Source organism: Acomys minous, assembly GCF_964271855.1.
Source record: "Acomys minous genome assembly, chromosome: 9".
Classification (NCBI taxonomy): domain Eukaryota; kingdom Metazoa; phylum Chordata; class Mammalia; order Rodentia; family Muridae; genus Acomys; species Acomys minous.
Window position 1 is genome coordinate 95068693 of NC_140490.1, and position 25851 is coordinate 95094543.

At 41.2% G+C, this 25851-nt stretch overlaps 1 long non-coding RNA gene across 7 annotated transcripts in view; it reads right to left on the bottom strand.

Moving 5' to 3' along the window:
* The window catches only part of LOC311604725, a 93089-nt gene that overhangs the window by 52907 nt on the left and 14331 nt on the right, over positions 1 to 25851 (bottom strand). For 6 of the 7 annotated variants that reach the window (XR_014781624.1, XR_014781625.1, XR_014781626.1 and 3 more), the window contains 6 exons: positions 11349 to 11492; positions 10658 to 10800; positions 9904 to 10147; positions 9139 to 9319; positions 8617 to 8739; positions 8117 to 8235 (listed from right to left, as the gene is read on the bottom strand). This is a non-coding gene — a long non-coding RNA (uncharacterized lncRNA). The remainder of the gene's footprint in view (positions 1 to 8116; positions 8236 to 8616; positions 8740 to 9138; positions 9320 to 9903; positions 10148 to 10657; positions 10801 to 11348; positions 11493 to 25851) is intronic. The other variant, XR_014781629.1, reaches the window with a different exon arrangement.

Below are 25851 nucleotides of genomic sequence, written 5' to 3' on the forward strand. Positions count from 1 at the left end.
ATCTTGCAACTTTTGCTTATTTGTTTGTTTGTTTCCTCCTTTTGTATTTGTTTGTATTTAATTCTCTCATCTACATTGCTGGGAATAAAACTCAAGATCTCTTGGGTAGCCAATCGCTGAACCACATTTTCCTCAGCTCCCTGAAATCTTTTTTTTTTTTAAAGAAAGAGAGGAGGAGGATTCAAATTATCTTATTTGCTAACTTATTTTCTTTAGACGAAATCCCCCTTTTATCAGATTGAAGTTGATTGAAGTCTGCATAAGCTTGTGGTTTGTTTTTTTTTTTTTTTTAAGTTAAATGTTAGCTACAGTACCATTTGACAGTTAGGAAATACTAACTACTGATCAAAGAAGAGGAAAATAAAAATAACCAGCAGGTTCTGAGTGTTTGAAACTAAAAGGAAACTGCCATTATCTGATATATTGATAGGTGGTAATCAGGTTACCTATACCATAAGTTAAGTTTATTTTTACCCACACTGACTCTTAGCAGAAGATGATGTGGGAATGCAAGAAAACAGCGTGAAAATTTCCATAAGCACAGCCACTGTGCTGGGTGACAGTCCCAGGGGACAGGATGTGCATAAAGTATCCATGCACAGTCATCTACAACTTGTTAGGTTCTTTTTTTTTTTTTCCTTTTTGTAATTTGGCTTAATGACAGCCTGTTGCCGAATCATTTCCTGACTCCAACCACCCAACTTTTGTCACTTCTACATTCACAGGGACAATCAGGGTCTGTAGGATAGCAAGTGCTGTGAGCGCTACCCTCGCCAAACACTCATTTATGGTGCTGAAAACAAGTGTTCACAATTGTAACTCACAGATCTTAACCCCCCACCCCCAATGGGACCTGACGTAGACTGAGTGTCCCAGAATCATATGATTAGTATATTTTTGTGTATATTTGGTTTCGATCGCAGATTAGGTCTCACAGTAGAGCAGGGTGTAAGAAAGGGAATGCATATGAATTTCAGGGTCCTAAAATGGTCCCTATATATATCTTTGGCCATCGTTTTTTTACCATATCTGACTGCAGAGGAAGCTCTACACTGACATGGATATAACACATGAAACACAATGAGGGGTCCAAACAGAACCTCCAGTCAGCTGTGTCTTCCTTGAATCCCACCTAAGACCCAGAGTATCCTTGGGATGGTGTCACACACACATAATCACAGCACTCGGGAGGCACGGGGCTAAGGGCAGAAATATTGCCACGAGTTCAAGGCTTGGTCCACACAGCAAGAACCCGTCTCAACAAAACAAACAAACAAAACCAGGAAAACAGAAGGTTCTCGAGGCTAGCACGATACCATGGATACAACATGACAGAAGTCAGTGGTGTGCTTAGACGAGTGAGCAAAGACAAAAGAAACTAAGCTACATCTTGACACCTAGGGCATTTGCTGCTAGATAAACATATAAGCATGGGGCTGCGACCTTTTTTTTGTTTGCTCACTCTTCTTCTCGTCAGTTTTCTGAGCACAATTCTGTAGATGGAAGGAACATTGGTACCTGCCCTAGGATCTATCTGTTCCATACTCAAGGAGATATGAATTTCCTATTTACTTTCATATTGCTTTGAGATTTGTTTGGGGGAGCGGTACAAAGGGTACAGAGGCTAAATGGTCTTGTTCTGTCCAGCAGTCCACAGCACGAGAGGATTTCTCCTGTCTTCTCCCATTGCTGTGGGAAACACCTCCAAGGTTTGCTTTATTTCCCATCTCTAGAAAGCACCTCCAAGGTTAGCTCTCCTGTCTTTGTTACCCACTCCTTTGAATTTCTTGAACCTTCCTAAATGCAGTGGGAAAGAATGTTAATTGAGCAGCAGGGCGGTGAGCCTGTCCTCAGAGAGGACAGCTATGTCCCTTCAGCACAGTGGCAGGCCTATTATCTCCAGGGAACTCATTTAGTGGGGAGTTCATTCCTGGGCTACGTGAGTCATGGGAGAGCAGGCCCTAATAATAGGCACACACAACACAAAATGAATTTAATTCTTACGAGTATACTTTTAAGACATCGTAATTAATTTTGGATACATTTAAAAAAATACAAAAAGTATGGAGAGTGAGTTCTAACTGTATTTTTTTTTTATCTATTTCCCATTTGGGTGTAACCCAAGTATTGTACCCAGCCAGCTTCTGCTGTAAATATTAAGTGTTTGTTGGGCATATGCCCACCCAAGGGTGGTACAGCTGTATCTTGAGGCAGATCTCAGCTTCCAGAGGAAGAGTGATCTCAATAACCGCTGTGCCCCTCCTACCAGTAAGACGTGAGCATCCTCCTTGTGTGTGCTCCCCACATCCTCACCAGTGTGTGCTTGCCCTTTGTTGTATTGGTTCCCACCACTCTGACCTGTGTAGGATAAAAGTTCTTCAATCGCACAACAGACAATAATATAAACGGAGTTTTGACTTGCATTTCCCTGATGGCTAAGGATGTTGAGGATTTCTTTTAGGTGTTTCTCAATCACTTGTGTTTCATCTTTTGAGAACTCTCTGCCTAGTTTTATAGGCCATTTTTTTAATTGAAATTTTTTGATGTTAAGGCTTTTTTTTTTAAAGTTCTTTATATGTTTTAGATACTAAGCCTGTATCAGATGTTTAATTGGTAAAGGTCTCTTCCCATTGGGTAAGGAGATGGGAGGGGTGTAGGAGGAATTGGGGGAGGAAAAAGCATGATCAAAATATATTGTATAATTTTTTTACTAAAAAAATAGGAAAGAACATTACATATATAATGTATGTAAGCTCTTATCAAACTCTTTTAAAAAGTTGTATTTATTGCTGGGTGCAGTGGTGCACGCCTATAATTCCAGCACTCAAGGAGGCTGAATCAGTCGGATCTCTCTGAGTTCAAGGCCAGCCTGGTCTACAAAGGCTACACAGGACAGCCATGGCTACACAGAGAAACCCTGTCTTGAAAAACCAAAACAGGTTTGTATTTTGTCTTTGCCATTTTAGCTTTTTAGTAATTTCATTTCATTTTGCTTGAAGAACATATCAATTTAGGGTGAATTATATTAGAGACAAAGGGAAAAACAAAACAAAACAAAAAAGCAACTGTAAAAGGTCCTTTCTGGGAATTCGAGTCAGAAAGGCAGGGGTGGTACGGAGTGACCTCACTGTTCCAGCTCTTCCACAATAAGCAACGGGAGCAAGCGACATAAATGCTCAATGATCTCAACTCTCAAATATACAAAATTATATATATATATATATATATATATATATATATATATATATATTTGTATAATAGAATCTTTGGGACATACTTAATAAGTGCTGATCTGTGCATTGTTTTTCTCTATCATATAAATATCACAGGTTGGATAAGGAACATTGATAACTCATATAAATTGGTGCCTATTTAATGCCCAATAAAAACCCCAAATTAGCTACACTACACTTACTATTGCTACATAACAGTGATTACTATTATACACGTCTCATATATGATAGGTACTCAATAGAAGTTAACGGTTATCTTTTCTCATTTGTGTAGAACATTTTGAAAACAGCATGTCTTGTAGCCTTAATGCAAACTTCAGAGTGGCCTGGGCACTGAACATGTGCGGGCCATTCACAATGCTGTGGACCCTGGTGTGGCCCGTCTGTTCACAGCTGGACAATTTCCCTCTCTTGGATAGCTGCTCATTAAGTACAAGTATTCTAGGGTAGACATTGGCACCTGTGTTTCAGGGTGCCACAGAAAAGCTATTCCAGGCAATGGGGGGATTTAAGGAGAGCTCATCCTACCTAGTTTTTACAAACTACCAAATACACTGACTCTTTCTGAGCCCTTTCTTAGAAACTACTTGAGAGGGTAGCTGATAGAGAAAAATAATTTTAGTCCTAAGTGTAGACCAGGTTGGCCTTGAACTCACAGAGACCCACCCACCTCTGCCTTCTGGGTGCTAAGGTGGAAGAGGTGTACTATTTAAAAACAAACTGGGAACAGTGTGTGCACCACTTTGGTGTCTACAAAATGCAAATGATCTGATTGGTTCTTACAAAGAGGGGGAAGGTCCTTTTATTCTGACTCCAGGGATAAACAAGGCAGTTAGTAAAATCTAAATAGGCTTATCTCTCCTTAAGTTGCCCCCATTAACAGAAAGGGCTTTTCTGTGGCATCCCATAACAAAGGTGCATTGGCCACCCTAGAATTCTTCCACTTAGCATATAGATGTCCAAGAGAAATTACAAGGCTATTGAAACATGAGCCTCTAGTGCAGTTGTACCTCTTAAACTCCTAAAATGTGCCTACAAATTGCATGAAAAACCAAAAAGACTATTTCAGAAGAAAGTGTCAGGAATACTGCCTGATGCATGAAAATCTTTCAACCTTGAACAAAAAAAATCTTTGTGAGAGAAATACAATGGGCAAGCATGAAAAAAACATGGATAGGATATGGGGAGGAAAAGACATTTATATCCAAACAAAAAGAATAATATTGGGGAAACTGTTGAAAGTTCTATAGCTTGTGCTAAGGCACAGCAAAATTCAAAACCCACAGTCATAAATGAAAAGTGTGTGTGTGTGTGTGTGTGTGTGTGTGTGTGTGTGTGTGTTAAAAATGGAAAAGCTGAAAGACATTCCTAAATGGCCCCAGGCTTAGAGAGAGGCTGTCTTTGAGAATGTCAGGCAAACCCCACAAAGTGCCCCAGCAGGCACCTTCAGCAGCTGAACTAACTTCACCCCTTGGCCCAGTTAACCATCCGGACTCTGGGGACCATTCCAGAGGGCAGGCAAAGACTGCAGTTAGAATAATTTCTCCAGCTGCTCCCTGTGCCAGCAATCTCCTTGGCTCAGTACTTTGTCCCTCATAAGAGGTCAATGACCTTTCTAAGGGCAGTATGGCAAATGTGTTCGGTCACCTCCACCTTTGTGTGGATGAACTGCAGGCTCTGACTCGAAAGAATCTGCCAGCAGAGAGGAACAGAGAGAGAACAGGCATTGGGCACTGCGACTGAGTAAGAAGAGGATGCACCTGCTCAGTGGAAGATGCCAATGCTAGTGGCAAGCAGTGCCTTTTCACGACTGACCCTCAAGATTAGCCAGTCTGCTTCAAGTAATAATGTGCTGTGTTGAAAAACATGTAGATGGGTTATATGTGTGCGCTCGGGCACATAATAAATGCATGGAAAAGGACTACTGATGTGCTTTGACCTTTTACCACACACTACACATTGCTCTTGGGTTCACTGTATCATTTACACTCTGTTGCCATGCTATGGGGGCAAGCACAAGGGTGAATAGCCTCATGGTATAGGTGAGGAAGCAGGCTTAAAAGCTTTTCATAGAGCTAATGACTAGAAAGGCAGGAATTCAAACACTCAAAAGTCATTTCTAGTTTAACCAGTACATGTGTGCACCAACACAAGCTGCAATGTTCCCTTTGGATTACACACATACAGACACACAGACACAGACTCACATGCACACACGTTCTAGATCGATACCAAGGAAGCCAAATCCCCCTATTCCAAGTTCCCTTTTTTTTTCTTGTTTAACGCAATCTATTACACAAAATTTGAGGGGCCAAGAAGAAGCTTCTGTATCTTTAAGATGCTGACAACAGAACTGCAACCTCCTAAAAGCCCAGAAGAACAGATTCAGTTCAACAGTTTTGCAAATTCCCAGGGAATTCATTTATACTGTATGAGGATGATCACCTGAAATATCTGGGTAGAAAAGTGTATTCAGGTCAGTGAGCATCATTTACAAGGCACCTCTCTGTTGCCAACTGTGTGTCACAACGCCGTGTCTCTCTAGTATGCATATTTTCAAACTTGAATAAAGTGTGTGCTCTGTGTGTTAGGATGCCTGGCATAAAACTACTTGGTGGAACGCGGGAGATACCCAACAAAGGTCTACCAGAGTCCAGAGGAGAGGAGATGTCAGGCCCATTTCAAACACCCAGCTTTGCTCAAAGAGAATCCCATTGAAATGTGTTTTAAACAATGAAGTACATGTGATGCAGCTAGAATGTGCCTTTCTAAAAATAAAGTCCAAACTTGAAATTTTAAAATGTCCTGTTTGGGGCAGCACTGCCAGACACTAGGGTCTCCCTCCCCTGCCCTTTTCATTACTTCAGAAAGATGTGCCCAAGGAGGTATGCATGAAAGCACAGGTGCAGGCATTTGACCTGAATCATGGGCCACTGGGATTAATAATTAGAAAGGAACCAGATCAAGGTGGACCGTTATCTTTATGCAACATTAGACAGCAATGGTACATCTTTTTAGATTCAAGTTCATTAACGGCTTATTAGCCTAGTGGGCCCTTAGGGACCATAAGAGATTACTCCTTCTCATTACAGGTGTTGTACACTGTATTTTATTCAACGATTTGATGCCAAAACAAAGACTTTTTCAAGCATTTTAAAAAATTTAACACATTAGAATTCAAAAATATTAAATAAACCTTTTTGACATGTTGCTTTTGCGTTCTCCCATTTCAAACCTTGCCCTCACATATAACTATGCTGTAAAGCCATCTTGAAAGCCAAAGAAATCAAATGAACAGATGTAAGGCATCCTATTGATAATAGAAAATGAAGTCACCACACGCCCTAGAGCACAGAAGAGATGGCCTTGTCTACTCTCTGAATGCATCATGCTACCTCCAAGGTTCTGTTGCCATTGGCAAGCAGAGAAGTAACTCTGAATTGTTTCTTTTTTGGTTTTTCAAGACAGGGTTTCTTCATATAGCCTTGGCTGTCCTGGACTTGCTTTGTAGACCAGGTTGGCCTCGAACTCACAAAGACCCGCCTGCCTCTGCCTCCCAGAATGCAGGGATTACATACAGGCATGCACCACCGTGCCCCACTTCTGAAATATTTTTTAACTTATTGATCCTGACCCCAGATCAAAACAGTATCCAACAATCCATGTGGACCCTACACAACATTTATAAATAGAAAAATAAATCTTTGTCGGCCTTGACAAATTGGCTAAAGGAGCTGTCCAACTGCTGAAGCAGAAAGGACCACATACCTTTGGCAAGATTCTAGGCATAGCCACAGTGCGGGCATCCATGTCTCATCAGATTTCAAAAAGGGGCCCTGTGACTTTTCCACTGGACCCACTGTTAAGATTTGATCTAATCTGAAAAGAAATATCTACAGGATGCAAAACAAAAATGCCAGTCAGACTCCAAGGTAGGATGAAGGTGGCACACGCACAGGTGATAACACCAGGAGAAGAGGCTCTGTAAATTGACTTCAATAGGCGTGGATTTGGACTCCAGTTAAGGGACTTTTGATTCAGAGAGAGTAATGGTCCCATCCCGGTAATCTGCCATATCTCAGAACTTCAGTCCTCCCACCATAAATGTGACAGCGTTACACTCATCTGTCCCAGGTGACTCGAAACGTAAAGATCTAAACCTAAAAGTATAATCAGCATGAATGCAAATGGATTTTCTTTATCCAAATTTTACCAGTCGTGGAGGGAACTCCCACAGTCTACTCCTGCTCAGGGAAAAAAAGCCAGTTTTGTTTCATTCTACCACCACACAGGCTCCTGCTTGCAGGAATGTTTAGGACAGGGGGTGAAAGGTCACACGGTCAAAGGTCAGCATACGACTGGCTTTGTGATGTCTGCTTGATAAGGAATCTTCACCCAACATGGAAGATGGCTCGTACTTACCACTTAAGGGGTTGTAATCAAGTCAATAGAACAAAGTGAAAGGTGGCTCACTTGCATAAATCACACACACAAGCCACACCATTGTGCACGTTAGGCACAGATAGACACATGCAATTAGTATTTTTACTCTGCACATTTAGTTTCTAATAACCCAGCAGCTAGCCGAGAAACACTTTGCAATTCTTCCACTATATTCTGTTTAGGGGGTGGTGAGAAGGAAGCGGTCCAATTTCATGCTTTGTGGAAGGGGAGGCCCATTTGAGTTGACAAAATTCACCATAGTAATCCTTAAAAGTGAAATTTTCGTATCCTGTAATCAGGAGTTGCGGGGCATTTGATTAAATACCCCAGGCACTTGATCCCCAGCTTACTTCCATCTCTCCCCTGACCGGCAAGCCAGAAAAATTAAACCAAAAACTCAGAGAAACAAAATGTATATTTTAATACAAAAATGCTTTTACCTGCCATCCTGCTGTGAATGAAATGGGCCGAGCTCTGAAAATGTTTGTCAGCTTAACTCGCAGTTGGTGGCACTGTGAAAATGTAGCCAGGCAGCCTTATTGCTACTTCTGTGCTTTAGCTGCCAAGTGGAATACAATAGAAACATCAAAGAGAAAGGGAAGAGAGGGGAGCCCAGAAAAATCCCCAAAGGATGATAAGAAACAAGAAATAAAATATTTCCAAGTCAAACACATTGTATTCTGCCATGTTGGCATCCCAGACAGCTCACACACTCGGGGTATGTATGCCTCAGTGAACTGCCACTCTCCCCAAATTATCTAGGAAATATCCACCTACAATAAAAACCCAGAAGACACACTTAACTGAGAACAAAAATGGCTGCATCATACTGCTTAGATATAGATAACAAAAATTCAGCATCTCATAAGAGATTCCAATTTAATGTTTTTGATAGACATAGAAAAAAATGTTTTCATTTTGGTCTACATAACATGCATACCAAGTGAAGAGATGGGTGCTGGTGCTCCCTGAATCCTGTGCACAGGCGTCTACAGTTGTTCCCATGCCCAGGACCTGCATTGTCTCACCTTGGTGGTTGTAGTCTCCTCAGGCAGACACTCCACTATTAAACCAGTGTACATATGGTTATCACACATCACAAGGTCTGTATTTCCTATTTTAACCTCAGAGCGCTTGAAAGGATGCAATTGTCTTTGGCTTGTTCACTTTGAAGAATTTATACACCAGTCATTAAATCTCAGCAAAGAGTAGAAAATGGTATGCCCTTTGCCCCCATAACATAAAATATACCATTTACACTTTTTTTATATTTTGCATGATATTCTGATTTATACAAGCTAGTGAAGATGAAAAAGAGTAAAAAAAAATCTGACTTCTATAACCATTCAGTAGACTAGTTTTAAATACTTCAAAGGAGTCTCCGTTCAGATAAGGCACAGGTACCATGATGAGACAGTGATGAAATCAGATGCAGTTTCATGGCACTTGATAAAAATCTTACCTCACTAAGTGGGAGATCCAAAGATTTTCACTGTAGGTTATTTTATGAATAATTCTGTGTCCTTCCAGTAAACCGTCACACACAGAACAGTGACATGAGGTACAGTCAGTGTCAGGATGCTGTCTAGGCAATCCAAGTTTGTACATAGCCTCCAGTGTTTCAGCTCATTTAAAAGTTTAGCCTAAGGAAAATAGAACAAATTGTGTTTGTTTGTTTCGTTTTGTTGTTTGTTTTCTTGCCAATTTAAAAAAAATCAAGATCATCACATTCATTACTATGAACTAGCAAGCCTTTTGTATTTTGACATTTTATAATCAATTTCTGATTGCACAAATGAGTTTGATTCAGACGTATCTCTTGCTAGCCAGATTAAAGTAGTAATTTGGCTATTTTTTTTTAATTTTTAAGCACAAATAACCCTTCCTGGATCATCAACTCTGCTCAAATTCATTATGAAATAAAAAATCTTCCACACCCCACTTCCCATGAGGAAGAGAACACTGCAGAACCCAGACCCCAGGAAAAAACACACAGGCACTGCCAGAGACAGACAAGCATGCCCCCGTGTAAGCCAGCAGCTTAGTCACTACAATTATGCTTTTAGAAAATAAATTGAGTATCTTCCGTTATAACTCGCAATATATATATATATATATATATATATATATATATATATATATATATATATATATATACATTGGAAGCAGTTTGCCCAACATGCAACATCCTCTGCCTCTTGCAGTCAGTTCACAATAAATCTCTTACCTTGTCGAGAGATGGAAGAGCAGCAGGCTCATAATAGGATGAGCGATGCGTAAAATGTTCTCCAGTTGACTTCCCACAGGATTTATACCTCCCAAACCAGGAACACCTCTACCTCTGCCTGCGCAGATGGACTGCTAGGCAATGTAGTAAAACAACCAAGGAGTTAGGAACCGGCTTTGATTTAGTTTTTGTTTTTTTTTTGTTTTTTCCTCTTCCCTTCTACCCCTCAGACATCCAGAAGAAACTGAAATGTAAACACACAAGCAAATGAGTATGTGTCTAAAAACCATAGTGCAAATTATATGGGAAACACGGTTTAAGCATGAAGGTTAGTGACAGGCTCCTATTTTTAAGTGAGACAACATGCATAATGGGGTTGTTTTCCCTAGAAACAGAAAGGTTATTGCATTCCTATTGGGAATGAAAGGGAGAGACTTCAATATTACATGACATAAATATTCCACCAAAAACAAATTAGCTGAATGTGCACTACAGATAAAAGGCCAAACGATTGTGCTTTGTCTTGTAAAATTACCAAGGGAAAAAATTTTAAAGCGAATCTAAGAAACCCAAAAGAGGGCAATTAATATGCTCATGTCATTACTACATTTCCACACTTATTGTTTGGAAAAGTTATTGCATTTTTTTTGTAAAGTGTCATGTTGCACTTGTTTTCAATCTAAATTTAGTCTCCATTCCTTGTGCCATATTTCCTCAGGCATGAGCAGAAAAAAAAATCAATGGCCCTACTCACCTTTGGAAGAATTTCACTGCCAAGTCTCCACGGTTCTATGGGATCCAATAATCCGTGGCTCAGCATCGATTTTCCTTTGACACCTGTAGAAACAGCTTCTCCTTCCTCTCCAACAAAACACAGTGACAGGGACTGTGTAGGTGCTGAACGAATTAAGCGTATAGGCTATTAAGCACAACTTGATCTCCAAAGGAGACACAGCTTGTATTTTCTGAAGCTGTTAACGTGGCTAGGTTTTTTCCTGAACCACTTAACAACCATTTAAAGATAATGTGAACATATATCTTTAAAGAGAATTTGGAGGTAATATTTTCCTTAGAGTTCTCACAGTTAACTCATATCGCCAATAACACTTTTTTTTTCCTCCCGGAGGAAATAGACTATTAGTTAAAAAAATAAAAATCAAAGTTCAAGTTTCAATTTTTTAAATATAGCTCCAAAATCAAGTTGTTTTTACATATGAAAAATATGGTTATGCTTTTAAGATTTAAAGCTCGGAAGCTTGTTGAGATATAGAGGGTCTTGGAAAAACTGAGTTGGAGCAAGTCAAATCCTTGGAGAGATTACTTTGGGTGTTAAGGTATGTTTTTAAGGCTTAAGCCACCAGCTTCCCTAATTTCCTTGGTGGGCCTAAGTATAAGAAAAGGAAATTTTTAGGCGACCGTTAAGGTTTCTAGCAGCCTTCACACACCTGATTTAAATCTGAGAGGTGGCTCAGTCACCCTGAGCAGCATCTCTGGGGACCGTGTCTGAATACACCCCCTGCAGCCATCCTGTACAGAGTGCAACGGCTGCTGTTAAACCACTTCCTCACCGAGGCCGTCAGTCTGAGAATCTGCAAAATAAAAGTGCAACTGTTAACAGAGGCAGCTCCTCTGCATTTGCTAGTCCCAAGAAAACAGAAGGAGGCGAACACAAGGCTGCTCAATTCTCATGAGGTAGGTGACATCTTGGTTAAAAGCGACGTGACCAGGCAGCACTCTGACAGGTTTGGTGTTAAGGCCTGACGGATATAAGCTGGCAAGACCCTCCCTGCCATGCAGAGTTAAGCTCACGGTGAAATCTTTGATTTGATAGTCCCTTGATTAACTTTTGCGGCACTCAGCGCTGCCCCTTTCAAGTTCATTATAAATCAGGCCCACTCATCACATTACAGTCAATTTAGGATCCATTTTACTAGAATGCGGTCATTTCAACCATCCATCAAACCTGTGCACAATTTTCAGTTAAAGGATCAGATCAATCCACTTTCCAGTCCTCAGGGCATGGGCTCCATTGTTTATCAGGCCATGTCTACACTGGCTGAGCAAAGCGCTCTGTTCAGAAGGAGAAGCGCCTTTGGCAGCTAGAGTCCACATAGCTGACCCATGGATGATCTCGAGGCCCCTCCTGCACCTAATTATCCAAGTGCAATGACATCACTAAGCATCACATGAGAGTGACCCACGACAACTCCCCCCCCCCCGAAAAAAAAGTATGGCATGATTGTTGTTCTAATGTATCCACAGTGCTATCATCTACAGTGTGATTCAAGGAACTAGACAAACACGTGCACATTGATGGCTACGGGGATGAAACCACTTGATGACACCATAATGGCTGATCATGCTCCTATTTTCTAACCAATACGGCAGTGGCACACTATTCTGTAAATAGTTAGGATTAAGTTCAGATTTTACATAGGGAAATCTTCACAAAAGGCAATTTTGCTCTTTAAAAAAGGACAAAGAAAAAAAATGGGATAAAAGTTAATCGGTATCTGGGATCAGTATTTACACCTTGATGACTTGTATTGTCAAGACTTAGTACCAAGTTTGGGGTGGCTTCTATTCTGGAGGCAGAGTGGCCTAGCATTGTCCGGAGTGCTGGGATTCTTACAACCAATTTTTAAGAATAAAAAGAGCGTTAGCAGAAATGCCTACTAATCGCTATGAATGTCTACTAAGAGCTATAAAATTATAGGCTTTCTCTCTCACCCACCCAAACACACTCCACTGGGTGAAATAACAGATATAAGACTAATCACCTTTGGAATTTTGCCAACCTTTCCCATTGGTGAGCTGGCAGAGTTGGCCAGTCAGCCTTAAAGGCATAAAGCATACCTCACCCCCATGAAAGCCCTTTAAAGACTTCCTGAAATACAATCTGAGTCTTTACAGAAAACAGAAGTGAAGACCTAAGTGTGTGGGAATCCTTCAGATCTACAAATGTCCCATACACTACAGTATTTTCCCAAGATGAATTATCAAGATGAAAAGCTACATTTTAGATTCTTAATCACTTGTCCTTTGCAGGTAGGAACATTACCAACATTCTGAAATATCAAGTGTGTGTGTGTGTGTGTGTGTGTGTGTGTGTGTGTGTGTGTGTGTGTGCGTGCGAGCGCGCGCGCGCGCACGTGCGCCTAAGAGCCTGTTCACCCATATGGTTGAATGTATAGAGGTTAAAGGTTAGCGTTACATATCTTTCTTAACCACCATCCCACCTTATTTTTTTAGAGAGAACCTGGAGCTTACTAATTTGACTGGGCTCCCTGGCAGAAAGCCTCAGAGACCCTTGTGTCTCTGCAACTCTGTCACTGAGATCACAGGTACATCTTCCACACCAGTTTTTGGGGATCTGAACTTGGGTCTTCACGCCTGCATAGCAAGCACTTTGATGACTGAACAATCTGCTCAGATCAACATTCAGACTTCCAAAATAAACTTTCAGTCTCTGTTTCAGTTAGAAAATCATGCAATTTATATGTTATGTTAAATCCCCTTTGGCTAGGTACAGAGTTGCAACTTAGCACAGTGGCAGGCAACATATTGGCTGATCAGTTTTTCATTTGCAACTTCAATGAGATAAAGCCAAAGAATTCTAGAGAGGTAGTTCTCAGCCTTGCTAATGCTATGACCCTTTAGTATGGTGCCTCATGTTGTGGTGACTCCCCAACCATAAAAGTATTTTGTTGCTACTTCATAACTATAATTTTACTACTGTTATGAAACATAATGTAAATTTCTGATACCTGATACGCGACCCCTGCAGAGTCGCGACCCACAGGGTGAGAACCACTGTTCTAGAGCAGCTAAAGAAAGGTCATAGTCAGTGACATTCATCTAACAGGAGATGCATTTTATATCTTCTGCTCTATAAAGCCCTGAGAGTTAAATACATAAAGCCTCTTCCACTGCCAGTATCTTCATCTCATCTCCTGAGAAGACCATGAGGATGACTGGAAAACAAGTACCCGTATAGTGTGCACTTAGCTCTATCGTAGGCACTATTCCAAATCTGCCTGCCTGAGCTCTTTGATAGCGCAATAGCCTTGTAGAGCGAAGACAATTACACTCACTGTACAGATGAGACAGAATCACAGAGGCAGCAAGCCTTTTGTCTGGGTCACATAGCTTCCAGGTGGTGGAGCTGGGATTTTAATACAGGTGGTCTGGCTCCCTGCAGTGTCTGTGTTTACACGGAATTGACATGTGCCTGTCTGAGCCATGGGTCACTGACCTTAAAGTTCTTGATTCCTGGAGACTTAAACAAAAATGGTGATTTTTTTACGTTGGCTCTTTTCTTCCCATCTGAATGAAATCAATTGGCTTGGGAACTAACTTTGATGCATCTGCTCTGACTTCCAGGCTTATTCGTCTATTTCTCATTCACATCAAAATGACTCAATGGAACTTTTGAGAAGACCATCGACCTAAATGTCGCCTATGGAATCAAGCCCCCTGAGGCCACATCCTGGCTCTGTCCTGGCAAGTTAGGTGTGTTATTTTACCTCCTCATGGATTGGCTTCCTTGCCTACAAAACAGGAATAAAAATAACCATACTGAGACTTAATCTGTGCTGAATGCTTCACTCAGTGCAGGGCACATTGGAGAACGTTCAGTTTATATGCATGCACCCCCAGCTTTGAGGAGGCACCTACAACGAAAAGCTGTCCTGTTGCTGCGAAAGCAGTACACACTTTTAGAAAAGGTGCATGTGGACACGGGGAATTCCTTTCAGCACAGGAACAACATGGCTTTAAAACTGTATCGTCATCCAAAGCCACACATAACTTTATTCTGCAGGAACATAGGAATATCATGGAAAATATGTCAAAATCAGCTAAGGATGCTAGACACTTATCTCACAAGCCAGAGGAAGCCGTATCTATATAGGAAGGGATGCTCTGAGGTACTGTGGCAGATGTTAGCACACAGTCACACAAGTCCATTTGGTCCAGATATCGGTGACACAATTTTAACCACTATTCAACTTGGAAGTGGGGAAGCTGCCTGGGTGCCCTTTATACCCATTTCTACACTGCTAGCTTCCCTTCCTGAAACCCTACGTCAGTGGCTCTCAGCCTTTCTAATGCTGTGACCCTTCAATACAGTTCCTCATGTTGTGGTAACCCCCAACCATAAAGTTATTTTTGTTGTCACTTCATAACTGTAACTGTGCTACTGTTATGAATAGTAAGGTAACTTTTTTTTTTGAGCTAGATTTGGCAAAGAGGTGGCGACCGACAAGTTGAAAACCCCTGCCCTAAGTGCTTGCACTTCTTTGAGGTCACGTTGATGTCTTCAGAAAGGCTGCCTAGGAACCTCAAATAAAATTCCATATCTCAAAGTAAGAGTAATACAAATTTTAGGAGAACATGGTAGATTTGGTGCCCATTTCTATGACACTGTACAATAAGTAAAACACACACACACACACACACACACACACACACACACACACACACACACACAGAGGAATGAATTCAACCTTCTTTCCTTTTGGTTCTAAAATGACATTACCACCAGAAAGCATGAAAAGCTCAAAGGCTCAGCGGGAGATCCAAAGAGAAGCTACGCTGAGGCCACACCCTCAGGATGCACCAAAGGGCTAATGTGGACTGCTTGCTATCAGATGAGACAACCAGTCCCTGGTCCCCAACAGGCTGACAGTGAGAGACCCCTATATGTAATTTTTCTTGCCTCAGAGACTAGACACTCTCTGATATACCTGAGAGAAGGAAAACCTGGAAGTACAAAGCATAATCTTGGTCCAGGATTATGGTTTTGATGGAGGGATGTGTGAACAGCCTCATCTGAGATGAGCATTGAAAAAAAGAGACGGTGAGACAAAGGCCATCCAGTCTCCGTTTTTATCCTACAGGCATCTCTGCACAAATTCCTCACCATCAGCATCAAGGTCCCTCCTCAGATAGAAGGGGCCTGTCACCTCATGTCCTAAAAGACTCTCGTTGTGAAATGAGGTCTTGGTAAATACTCAACCTTTAGTTTTCTAGACGAGGACCATGTGTCGCCAAGGTATCCAGCGGCCAATCAAGGACGGTTCTAAAATTAGAACCCTGGGGAGGTCAAGAGTGGCTAAGGTCTTAGGAAAACACTACGTTCCCTGCTCTTCATTTGGCACAAATACCTTAACCTGGCAGGTGATGACAGCATGCACCACTGGGAGAACAGACGGAGATAAGGGAAATGTCACACTGGGTGATGGGCAACCAAAAAAGTTGCAGTGAAGAGAGGTTGAGCCTCCCACCCAGTCTGGCCTCCTACTTGTAGAGATTAGTCATCTGTACCAGGCAAAGTATATCCTTCTTTTGATTCTGAGATAACTCGAGCCGAGTCTCTCACTTTATCTCTGCACATCACGGGGCCAGACATGACATAGCCTTTATTATTATCTTCAGAAAACACTGGTAGGTGCAGCCTCAACTGAGGCCACTTCATGACTCTTCTCCCCCTGGGTTCTCCTCACCTCAGCTTCACAAGATCACTAAATATGCTTTTTGGGTTTTCTTTCCAAACTGTGTAATTTTTTCTTTTTGGAAGTTTCTTTTTCTTTTTGTTTCCCCCTTTATTAACATATACTTGGACTCCATGGAAAGGTGTTGATAAACTTTATTCTGTCATTTGTTTTAAAAATTCTACTTGCTTTATCCCACACACAGTTTCAGACTAATTTCTTTAAACACCAAATGAAAACTCTGGGTGTGTACATGCCTTTGTGTGTTTGGATGTAGGCATGTGTGTGCATGCCCCAGTATATGTGTATATGTATGCATATCCCCATGTGTATGGATTTGTGTGTGTGTGTGTGTGTGTGTGTGTGTGTGTGTGTGTGTGTGTGTAAGCCCAAAGACATCTAGTGTCATTCCTCAGGTCCCACCCACCAAGCCTTTCATTGGCCTTGAACTCATGAAGTAGACTAATCTGGATAGCTAGTGACTCATGGGGTTTCTCCTGTCGCTGCCTCCTCCACAGTGCTACCATACCCAGCTTCTTCTTCTTCTTTTTTTTTTTTTTTCTAACATGGGTTCTGGGGATGGATAAGAAAGTCCTCATACTTGCAAAGCCATGACTTTATTGACTGAACTATCTCCCCAGCCCACCAAAAATAAAAAATAAAATAAATAAAAATAACAGAGAGCATGAAGAGGCGCTGTTTTACCTAGGGCCCTTCTCCCTGGCCACTGCATTTACCTGTTCCATTTCTCATTATTCATTTTTTTTTTTATGCTTCCACACACAAATTCAACCCAGGTGATTTGGCTCTTAACAAAATGAATGCGAATTAATTCCGGTCATACATTTTAATGAGACAACGCTTCAGCATCCCTCCGACGTCCCAGATGTAAAAGTCACCTCTTTTGTTGCTGACACTGAAGTTCCCTTTCTTAAGAAATCTGACTTGTTTAGGCTTTGCTCCTTTTCCATTATGAAAACGTTTGCACAGGAGCCAGGTTAGAGGAGAGGAGATGGGCACCGGGCCCTCAAGTGTCTCACGTCCGTCCTCACTCCAATGCCACTGCCACCCACCTCTTATTCCCCTTTGTTCTTAAGTTTTAATAAGTCTTACAGTGTGACATCAAACTTGATCTTGTCCTTATGCCTGACTTCAAAATTACACTATTCTAGAATAATGGCAGAATTCCTTCCATTCTCTCCCTCCCTCTCTCTCTCTCTCTCTCTCTCTCTCTCTCTCTCTCTCTCTCTCTCTCTCCCTCCTCTCTCCTCTCTCTCTCCTCTCCCCCTTTCTCCCTCCTCTCTCCCCATCCTCTCTCTCTCTCTCTCTCTCTCTCTCTCTCTCTCTCTCTCTCTCTCTCTCTCTCTCTCCTCTCTCGTTAAATGATAGAGTCATGCTTAAACAATGATGGTTCCTGGGCCACTCATTCAATTCTTTAAAGACTGATATCATGCTAAAATTTTATTCCCCTAATCTTCTCCAATTCTATTCCCGCTACACTTGAAATGTCAGAAATGATTATAAGTGCTTAATAAACACAGAAGACATTTCTTCCATTTCTTTTTAGTATTCCTGAGCAGAGAAGCACACAGCATTGCTTTGTTAGCAGCTTTCTACAAGCTGGCAATTTGCATGTGGAATCAGCGGTCCCTCATGAAAAAAGTAGAAGTCTGCCCAGTGTTTTGGTTTCCTCGAGCTCCGTGTGGCTTCCCGGGGACTGTTCGTTCCTTACACATAATTAATAACCCACGCTTGGCTTCCTCAGAGATGTCCCTCACCTTCTCATGGCGCCATGCAGATGAGCGCGTTCGACGCAGTGACTTTGCTGTGTCACCTGTTAATATCAGAATAGCTTGTTTAAGGACAGGTTCTGGTTAGATAGAGATGCTCATCCGGAGGCCTGCGTTCAAAGCTATCTCTTATTTCAGTCTCTCCAAGAAGAGCAGGCACCTCCTGTTCTGTTCATCAGACAAAGGCAGAAAAACCTGTTTTGTACCCAAGGTAAGTGAAGAACTCCTATGCCAGTTTTTCCTTTCAAAGCTTCCTTTTCTCACACATGGAAAAAAATGATTACAAAGGGCCCTGCCATGTCACGGTCTTGTTTCAACTCAGAATAAATAAAACCATCTCCACAAAACGATGCATTGGGTGGACCTCTCCCAAGGTGGGTGCACTGTAAAGGGCATCACTGGGCACTGACGACCAAGAGTACAGGAAGGTGCCTCTACCTCCAATTTGCTGCTTGACATTACCTCCTCTGACAGGCTGAAAAGGGCCAGCCTTCATGTGAAGTGAAGAGACTCGGGCTGGCTGAAGCTCCCAGCATCGATTTTGCAAGGCTAGTTTCTGACATGCCTGTGGTTGGACAGGGAAAGTTTTTGACTTGCGCGGTTGGGGTTTTGTTTCTCTGGCACTGATTAGTTATTTGGCTTTGAGCAACATCCTATGTTCCCTGGAGCTGACTTTACAAGACGCTGGGAGTGATACCTCCTGGGTCTTATCTGCTATCTGATCATGTATGTGGCCTCACATGATAAAGCCTCATAATGACACCCCCACCGCATTGTTTTACTTCTATAAGGGCATATAGATAATGAGCCAATAAGTCAGAATGATTGACATTAACCAGAAGCATAGGGGAAAGCCCCCTATATGATTTAATTGCATTCAACACTGAGCATATGACTTTCTTTTACAGAAATACTATCGTGAGAAGCATTTAATCACATGCACAGATCACATATATAGGTGACTGATTCTCAAGAAATGACAAGGCAGTAAAATCCTTGAAACTGTATATCAAAAAGACATAGACTACTGCCTCTTAGTAATTAGGAGGTATTTTATTGTCTTATGGCACCTGAGGGTCATAATTATGATTATCACAAGCTAATTTGCAAGAGAAATGGATGGAACCCAAGTGACTCTCTGATATAAGTGAGAATAAATTTTTGGAATTAATCCATACTACCCATTTTCAATGCTGTCGCATGTCTCCACAAAAAAAAAATAGCATGACCTCAATAATTTTAGTTATCTGATCTTGGGTTTTTAATGATTTGAATTATCTCTGGGTAGAAACTAACTGCTGTGTGCTGATTTCCACATATCACCCAAGTAGGACGGCCAAGCACTGTGCCTTCTGGGAGGTGTGCATGGCTGGTTTTCTCCTGTGTCTATGATCTGAGGTACCAGGTTTAGAAAGAACAGCAGGAAGTACCTGAGGGCTGGGACACACAGAGGAACTAATAAGGTCTGTGCTGGCAGATTGACAGCCTGTCAGAGGATGAAATGAATTAACAGGCAAAAAGGACTTTGGAAGTTATGTGGTCCTAGACACATGTAAGGTGTTATTATAACTAATGATAACCTTAGTCATTTACAATGGGTAAGTTATATATAGCTGGAATGAGAAGAGTTCTTTTTCAAAGGATGACACATTTTCTCCTTCGTCACCCAATTCTTGCTCTCTCAGCTTATCTCTCAGCCAGCGTGAGTGACACATTAGTCTACCCCTGTTTCTTCTGTTTTTGTCATAGTTTGACACAGCTGAAATAGATGAGGAGATCTCAGAGCGAATAAGGCTGCAAGCAAATCCTGAAAACGTAAAAATAACTATTGCCGAAGAATGGAGCTTAAAGGTGTCTGTACCCAAGAGGCTAAGGGTCCTTTGTTTATGTGGCTGCAAGCATGTAGCGATTACTATAAGGATGGTAGAATATTCTGGAAACTCAACATCTGTGCACAATCTCCACTTGGATGCCATTGTCACAACGGATACAATCAAAATGATCTCCATTTTGTGAGCTTGGCTATTTGAACTGTCCCCTGTATGTGTGTGTGCTCATGAATATTTGGTTGTATAGTTATAAACCTTTGTAATTATGCACAGATACACACCACCATAAGACTAGAGGGCATAGGCAGGAGAGTGCTGCAAAACTCTGCAATATCATTAACAATCACTTTTGGATCATATAAAAGTAAAATTAGTGTAATACAAAGCAAATAATAATTCCTTGCCGTAAGAAAGAGGGTTTTTAAAAATCTTTATAATTTGCTCATATAACGTCACTTAGAATATTGTCATGGGCACAGTACCTGCAGTACACGGTGCTCAAGCAGGAAGAACTAAAAGTGTAAAATGGTGATAGACAGGGCAACATCCATATGTAGAACAGGGGCATCTAGAGAGATCTGCTGGTGAGCAATTATTGAACTGCAAATGTTAGGTGGAAATGAAAATCAAGGAACATTAACTATAACATAGTGCCAGGTATACCTTGCCTACACACAGACAAGCATACATGTGGAGAAGTGTAAAACTTAAAAAGCAAAACGTTTAAGCTGTGCCTGGTGACACAACTTGGCGGGTCCCAACACCTGAAGAGTAAAGCCAAAAGGATCAGGAATTGAAGATCATCCTGGCCTAGATCAGGAGCTGAGGCTAGCCTGGGCTACATGAGAGTCCAAAGAGGGGGGAAAAAATCAATCTGTGACCAATCTAGGCTAGATAGTGAGCTTGAGGCCAGCCTGGGCTACATGAGAGTCTAAACAAAAGAAAATCAATCTGCTCACCTCTGTTTTAGGCAGGAAAAGAAGTGGAAGCAAAGAGGGAAGAACAGGAAGTAGTAGCTAAGTGTTCCTTTGTACTTCCTCATTTCCACCATGGATAGTATTAGCTTTATAATGACATTTCTGAAGCAACACACAAGGATTAGAGGGCACAGCAATTGTGCTCAGAGAACACTGAGTGTAACTCGAGTCCTTGGTTTACATCTGTCCCTGTGATCACACAGCCCTGTCAGGCAAATATTTGTCCCTGACAAGGCTAGAAGTGGCACTTTCTCTGGCCCATGGCCACTGACCCTTCACAGGTCCTTCCCAAGCTCCATCTAGAACATGATGCCCATGAGGACGTTCAGTCCAAAGAGTAGAAAATAGCAGTGAATTCACCTTACTCTGAACTCATGTTTACAGCAAATGGGATTTTAACCTACCATTAAAAAAAAAAAAAATCAAATACAAGAAAAGAAAATCCTAAACCCCACCAAACATTCCTAATCATTAAAGAATTCAAGTGTTTATTTTGAATAGTTTTACTCAAGGTGGAGTAAATATCTGTCTTCTATTTCACGACTTTAAAACCAAAATCTAAACAAGAGTAACTAGTGGAAGCAATGAGCCAAACGAGGAAGTGGCAAACGGCAACCAGGATGCTGTCTGTCTGTGTACATAAAGTTTTATTGGGACACATATTATGTATCTAAGCATCCCCTCTGTTTGCTTTAGAGCCACAGCAGAAGAGGCGACTCTTCACTGAAGAAACCACGTTCTCCATGAAAGCCAAAATGCTCACTAACTGTACTAACTAACTAACACCAATATGTTAATAATATGTTGATGAGGTGCTTTCAAAAAGAACCATACCCATGTGTCTAACTTCTTTCTTTCTTTCCTTCCTTCTTTTTTTTCTTTCTTTCTTTTTCTTTCTTTCCTTCTTCTGCTCTTTGGGAGAATCCTGTTTTGAAAGAGACTTCTAATTTTGAGTTCTTGAGGCATGAGTATGTGTCTGTTTCCCCTGGTACACAGAGGAACAGAAAGAAACAATGAATACATTTCATTTAAAAAAAAAAAGCCTCCGAAGGAAGAATGGAAGCTTAAATCTGACTCTTGCCACTTCATTTACATTCCTGTTGGTCCTAGACCAGAGAGTCTTGGGTTGAGCGCACAAAGGACAGGCCTGGGGAGAAGGACTGAAACCCTAATGGACCCTGTTTTATGTGTCCCCAAGTGCTTCTAATATTGTGACTACATCCTCAATTCCTGAATGCCCCAATTTTATCCTGAAAAGAACCTGGCCAAAAAAAAAATTATAATTGCTTAAGCTCAATTTTTGCAAAACATTTGCATGGATGGAGCAATGCAGGCTACCGCCAACGCTGCTCTGATTCCATTCTGCCTGGCAAGTTGGCTGCGTTTGTTTGGCATTTCATTAACAAAAAAAATAAACCTCACTTCTCTTCCTGAGAAAATAGCATGTGTAGTATTTTGGGGACAGCAACACTCAGTGAGCTCCTGTTTCATATTTTAAAAAACCATATTTCTGAAATGTGGATGAATAAAGCTTTAAAAAGCCTTTCTCTGGCATGGTAACTGGCTACCTTGGGAGCTCCATGTTCTAGGTATGTGACTGAATGAAAGTGTTTGGAAAATACCTTTAAATGTTTAAAAATCACAGAGAAGCAATGCCTTATACTATCAAGGGGACTGAGCTGGAATCCAGAAAATAGATCCCCATGAAGCTTTAATTATGATACTCTCTGCAAGCCAAAAAGCTAGTCTTTTTGGCACCTCTGAGAATAAGCCTTTCATCATATGTAGTGTATATGCTTGGAAAGAAGGTAGAATAAAGATAATTTTAACATGTGACTCTGTTACTATTCCTTGATGGCGTGAGAAAGAAAATTAGAGGTAAGTACATTTTTACATAAGCATTCTAAAATGGCTCATTTATCAGTAGAGGATTGGGCAAACATTGTTCCAGTTCTGGGGTAAATTCTTATTTAAGAAAATCTTGATTTTAACGAAAGGAAGCAAGTTGCTTACAGCTATCCAGACAAACTGGAAAGTCATATAATCAATGCACAGCCTGGGTTAGGTATAGTATATTGATAAGGCTTAGTACAGTTGGGAATGGTAGGAAGGCATGCCACATAAAGTGGAGGCCCTCAAGAATGTGACCACTGTGTCAACTAAAAGAGAGTTGGGCACAGGACCAGAAAGAAGGGTGAAAGGGGAGCTTGAAACAGCATAGACAGCAAATGCACACAAATAGTGTTCATATGGATAAGACTATATACTGTTGTATATCAGTAGAGATAAAAATTTGAAATAAGACCTGAGTGGTCAGAGGGAAGAAAAAAAACAACTAGAAAGATGCAGGAAGTGGTAGATTTAAGGTAGAATGTAGGTTGGAGCTAATTTGTTCTTATATCTGGCAGAGAGTGGGAACACTGAAGGCCTTTAGACTTGCCAAAGCCAATCTACCGTCGGTTCTGTATTGGATGGACTTGACACTAATGGATCAGACACTTAAATGGTTTAGATGTCCCAGCAGGAGACAAACCCCAAGAGGCAATAGTTCTGAACTACAAATGGTGATGATAATGAATGATTATTATAAAGGGAATCAAGAAATATTTAGGACAGAAAATTAACTAGTTCTAGCCCTTGATCTGAAGTTCAAAACAACAAAAATGGGGTAGGGAGAGTAAAAAAAAAATGACTTGTACTTCTACTTCTGATGAATAAGTGGACAATGATGTCACGGAACCCAACAGAAAAATGTAGAAAGGGAAACCAGGGGAGCCGTGATAAGTTTGTGCATAATTGAGTTGTGGGTGCCTGATGCCCAAGGCTGTTGGGAACTCAACTCCGAATTTCATGTGGAGGACTTGAGTGACATGTATACATTTTAGGAGGCTTGTAAATCGTGATGGAGGATGACAGCACAGGGCAAAAATGTGTGTGGTATGAAGGACCACAGGCTGAGGATGAACTTGGAGAAAGAGAGGGAGCCAAGTGCATGACAGAGACAGATAAGCAAGATCAACCCTTTGGATAATATGGTACCATGAAGGCCTGGGGAGTGGAAACTTTCAGAAGAGAATGGATCATCAGGACCAAACACATAGGGAGGGAAAGCTAGGGAGGAGCCAGCAACCCCAATTGGAATTTGCTATCCAGAAATCTAAGGGGCCATTCAGTGATGCCTTAGGATTAGGCAGGCACCAGGTCCTAAAACCTGCAAAGCAGCGATGAAGACATACCTCAAGGAAATAGACATGAAAGTTGCATGCTTAAATAAGATGGAGAGACCGGAATGATTATGGGGAGGAACCATGGCAATTTATTACAACTTAGTCGTGGGACCATCTCCAAATTCAGATTTCATTATAGCCATCAGGCTATCTATCTATATTCTTATTTTACTGATAATTCCCTCTTCCAAAATTTATAAATAAAGTAAAATAATGATAAACAGCCTAGCAGTGCATTATAAGAGCTAGGAAATTGAATACGAAAATGTTTCATAGGTAGGAAGCAACTACTGAGAAACCCAAGGGTCATAAAATCACAGTGTATGCGTAAGGAGAGTAATACTTGTTTATAATAATTAGAAAAGATAGCTCCATGCACTAGCTTTTCTTTTCCAAATGAAAAGCTCATTTGAATCTCACAATATTTGTCTTTCCTTTCAAAATCTACTATGAAGGGTCTGATGACAAATCAAAGCAGTATTGTTACAGCCTCAGTACGCATGCCAGCAACTCCAAAAGCAACATCAGAGTGACAGTATCGGGAGACAAGAATTCATTTCTGTCTCTGCTCTGCTCACTAGAACTTAACCACAGTAGAGATTCAATCTGAGATTCAGAAACACAAAAATCTATGCACTCAGTCACCACACAGACAGCTGTTTCCTCCTGTAGAATCCCCACAGACAATGCTGAACAAAACGGCCTCAGAGAACTTTAGAGTAAAGAGGCCAGGCAATTAAAAAAAACTGCTTTCAGCTTTATGTAAATTTGAGCAACACATACTTGGATCTTGGAGACCAACACGGGGGTAAATTAAATTGCAAGGAATTATCCTCATGTTCTTTCTTCTCTCTTCCACAGACCAACAGAAGGAATCATGGCAGTAAATATAATTGGTCCTTTTTCTAGACTATTCTGGAAGGTTGCATAACCTCAGCCAGTCAAGCAATTTTTAATTTCCTCCCATCCTTGGCTGCTTTGATCCCTGATTCTATAGTGTGCATCCTGCCAATGTTTTATGTGATTTTTTTTATCCCGGCCAACTCCTGAGTTTAGTTCTGTTTATCTTAAATTGTACCTATAGCCTCAATCCAAGACTCCTTGATCACTGCCTGGGTTCTTTTGACCTTTCTGTTTTTAAATCTGGTCCTGTACTTTCTGGGAGTTAAGAGACTTCCCTGGCATCAGTACTCTGTAGACTGGCAGAGTTATTCCCCAGGACCTCTCTCTGGACTCTTTTGGTGTCTACATTGGTATCTCTCATAGGTGGCTCTCCTGACTTCCCAGTGATGTGAGGACCACCCCACCTGTGCCACATCTTTCTTACCTCTTGCCCCTGCCATGTCTCTTTCATGCCCACAGCCCCAACCACTCTTCTCTCGTCTCTATTACCTCTCTCTGCCAGTATACATCCCGAGCGTGTAATGTTACCTTCAGCCTACTCAGCCTGCCCTCTGTTGCCCAAGACCATATCTGGTCTTTGATAGAAAAGTCAATCCTGTTAGAAATATCTGGAAAGCAAATACCCCATATTTTACTCTGCCCCTTTTTCTAACATTTAAACTGACCTTAGTATATAAATGTCCCACGCCTTTGTGCCTTTGGACTATTTTCTTTCTGTGAATTGGTTA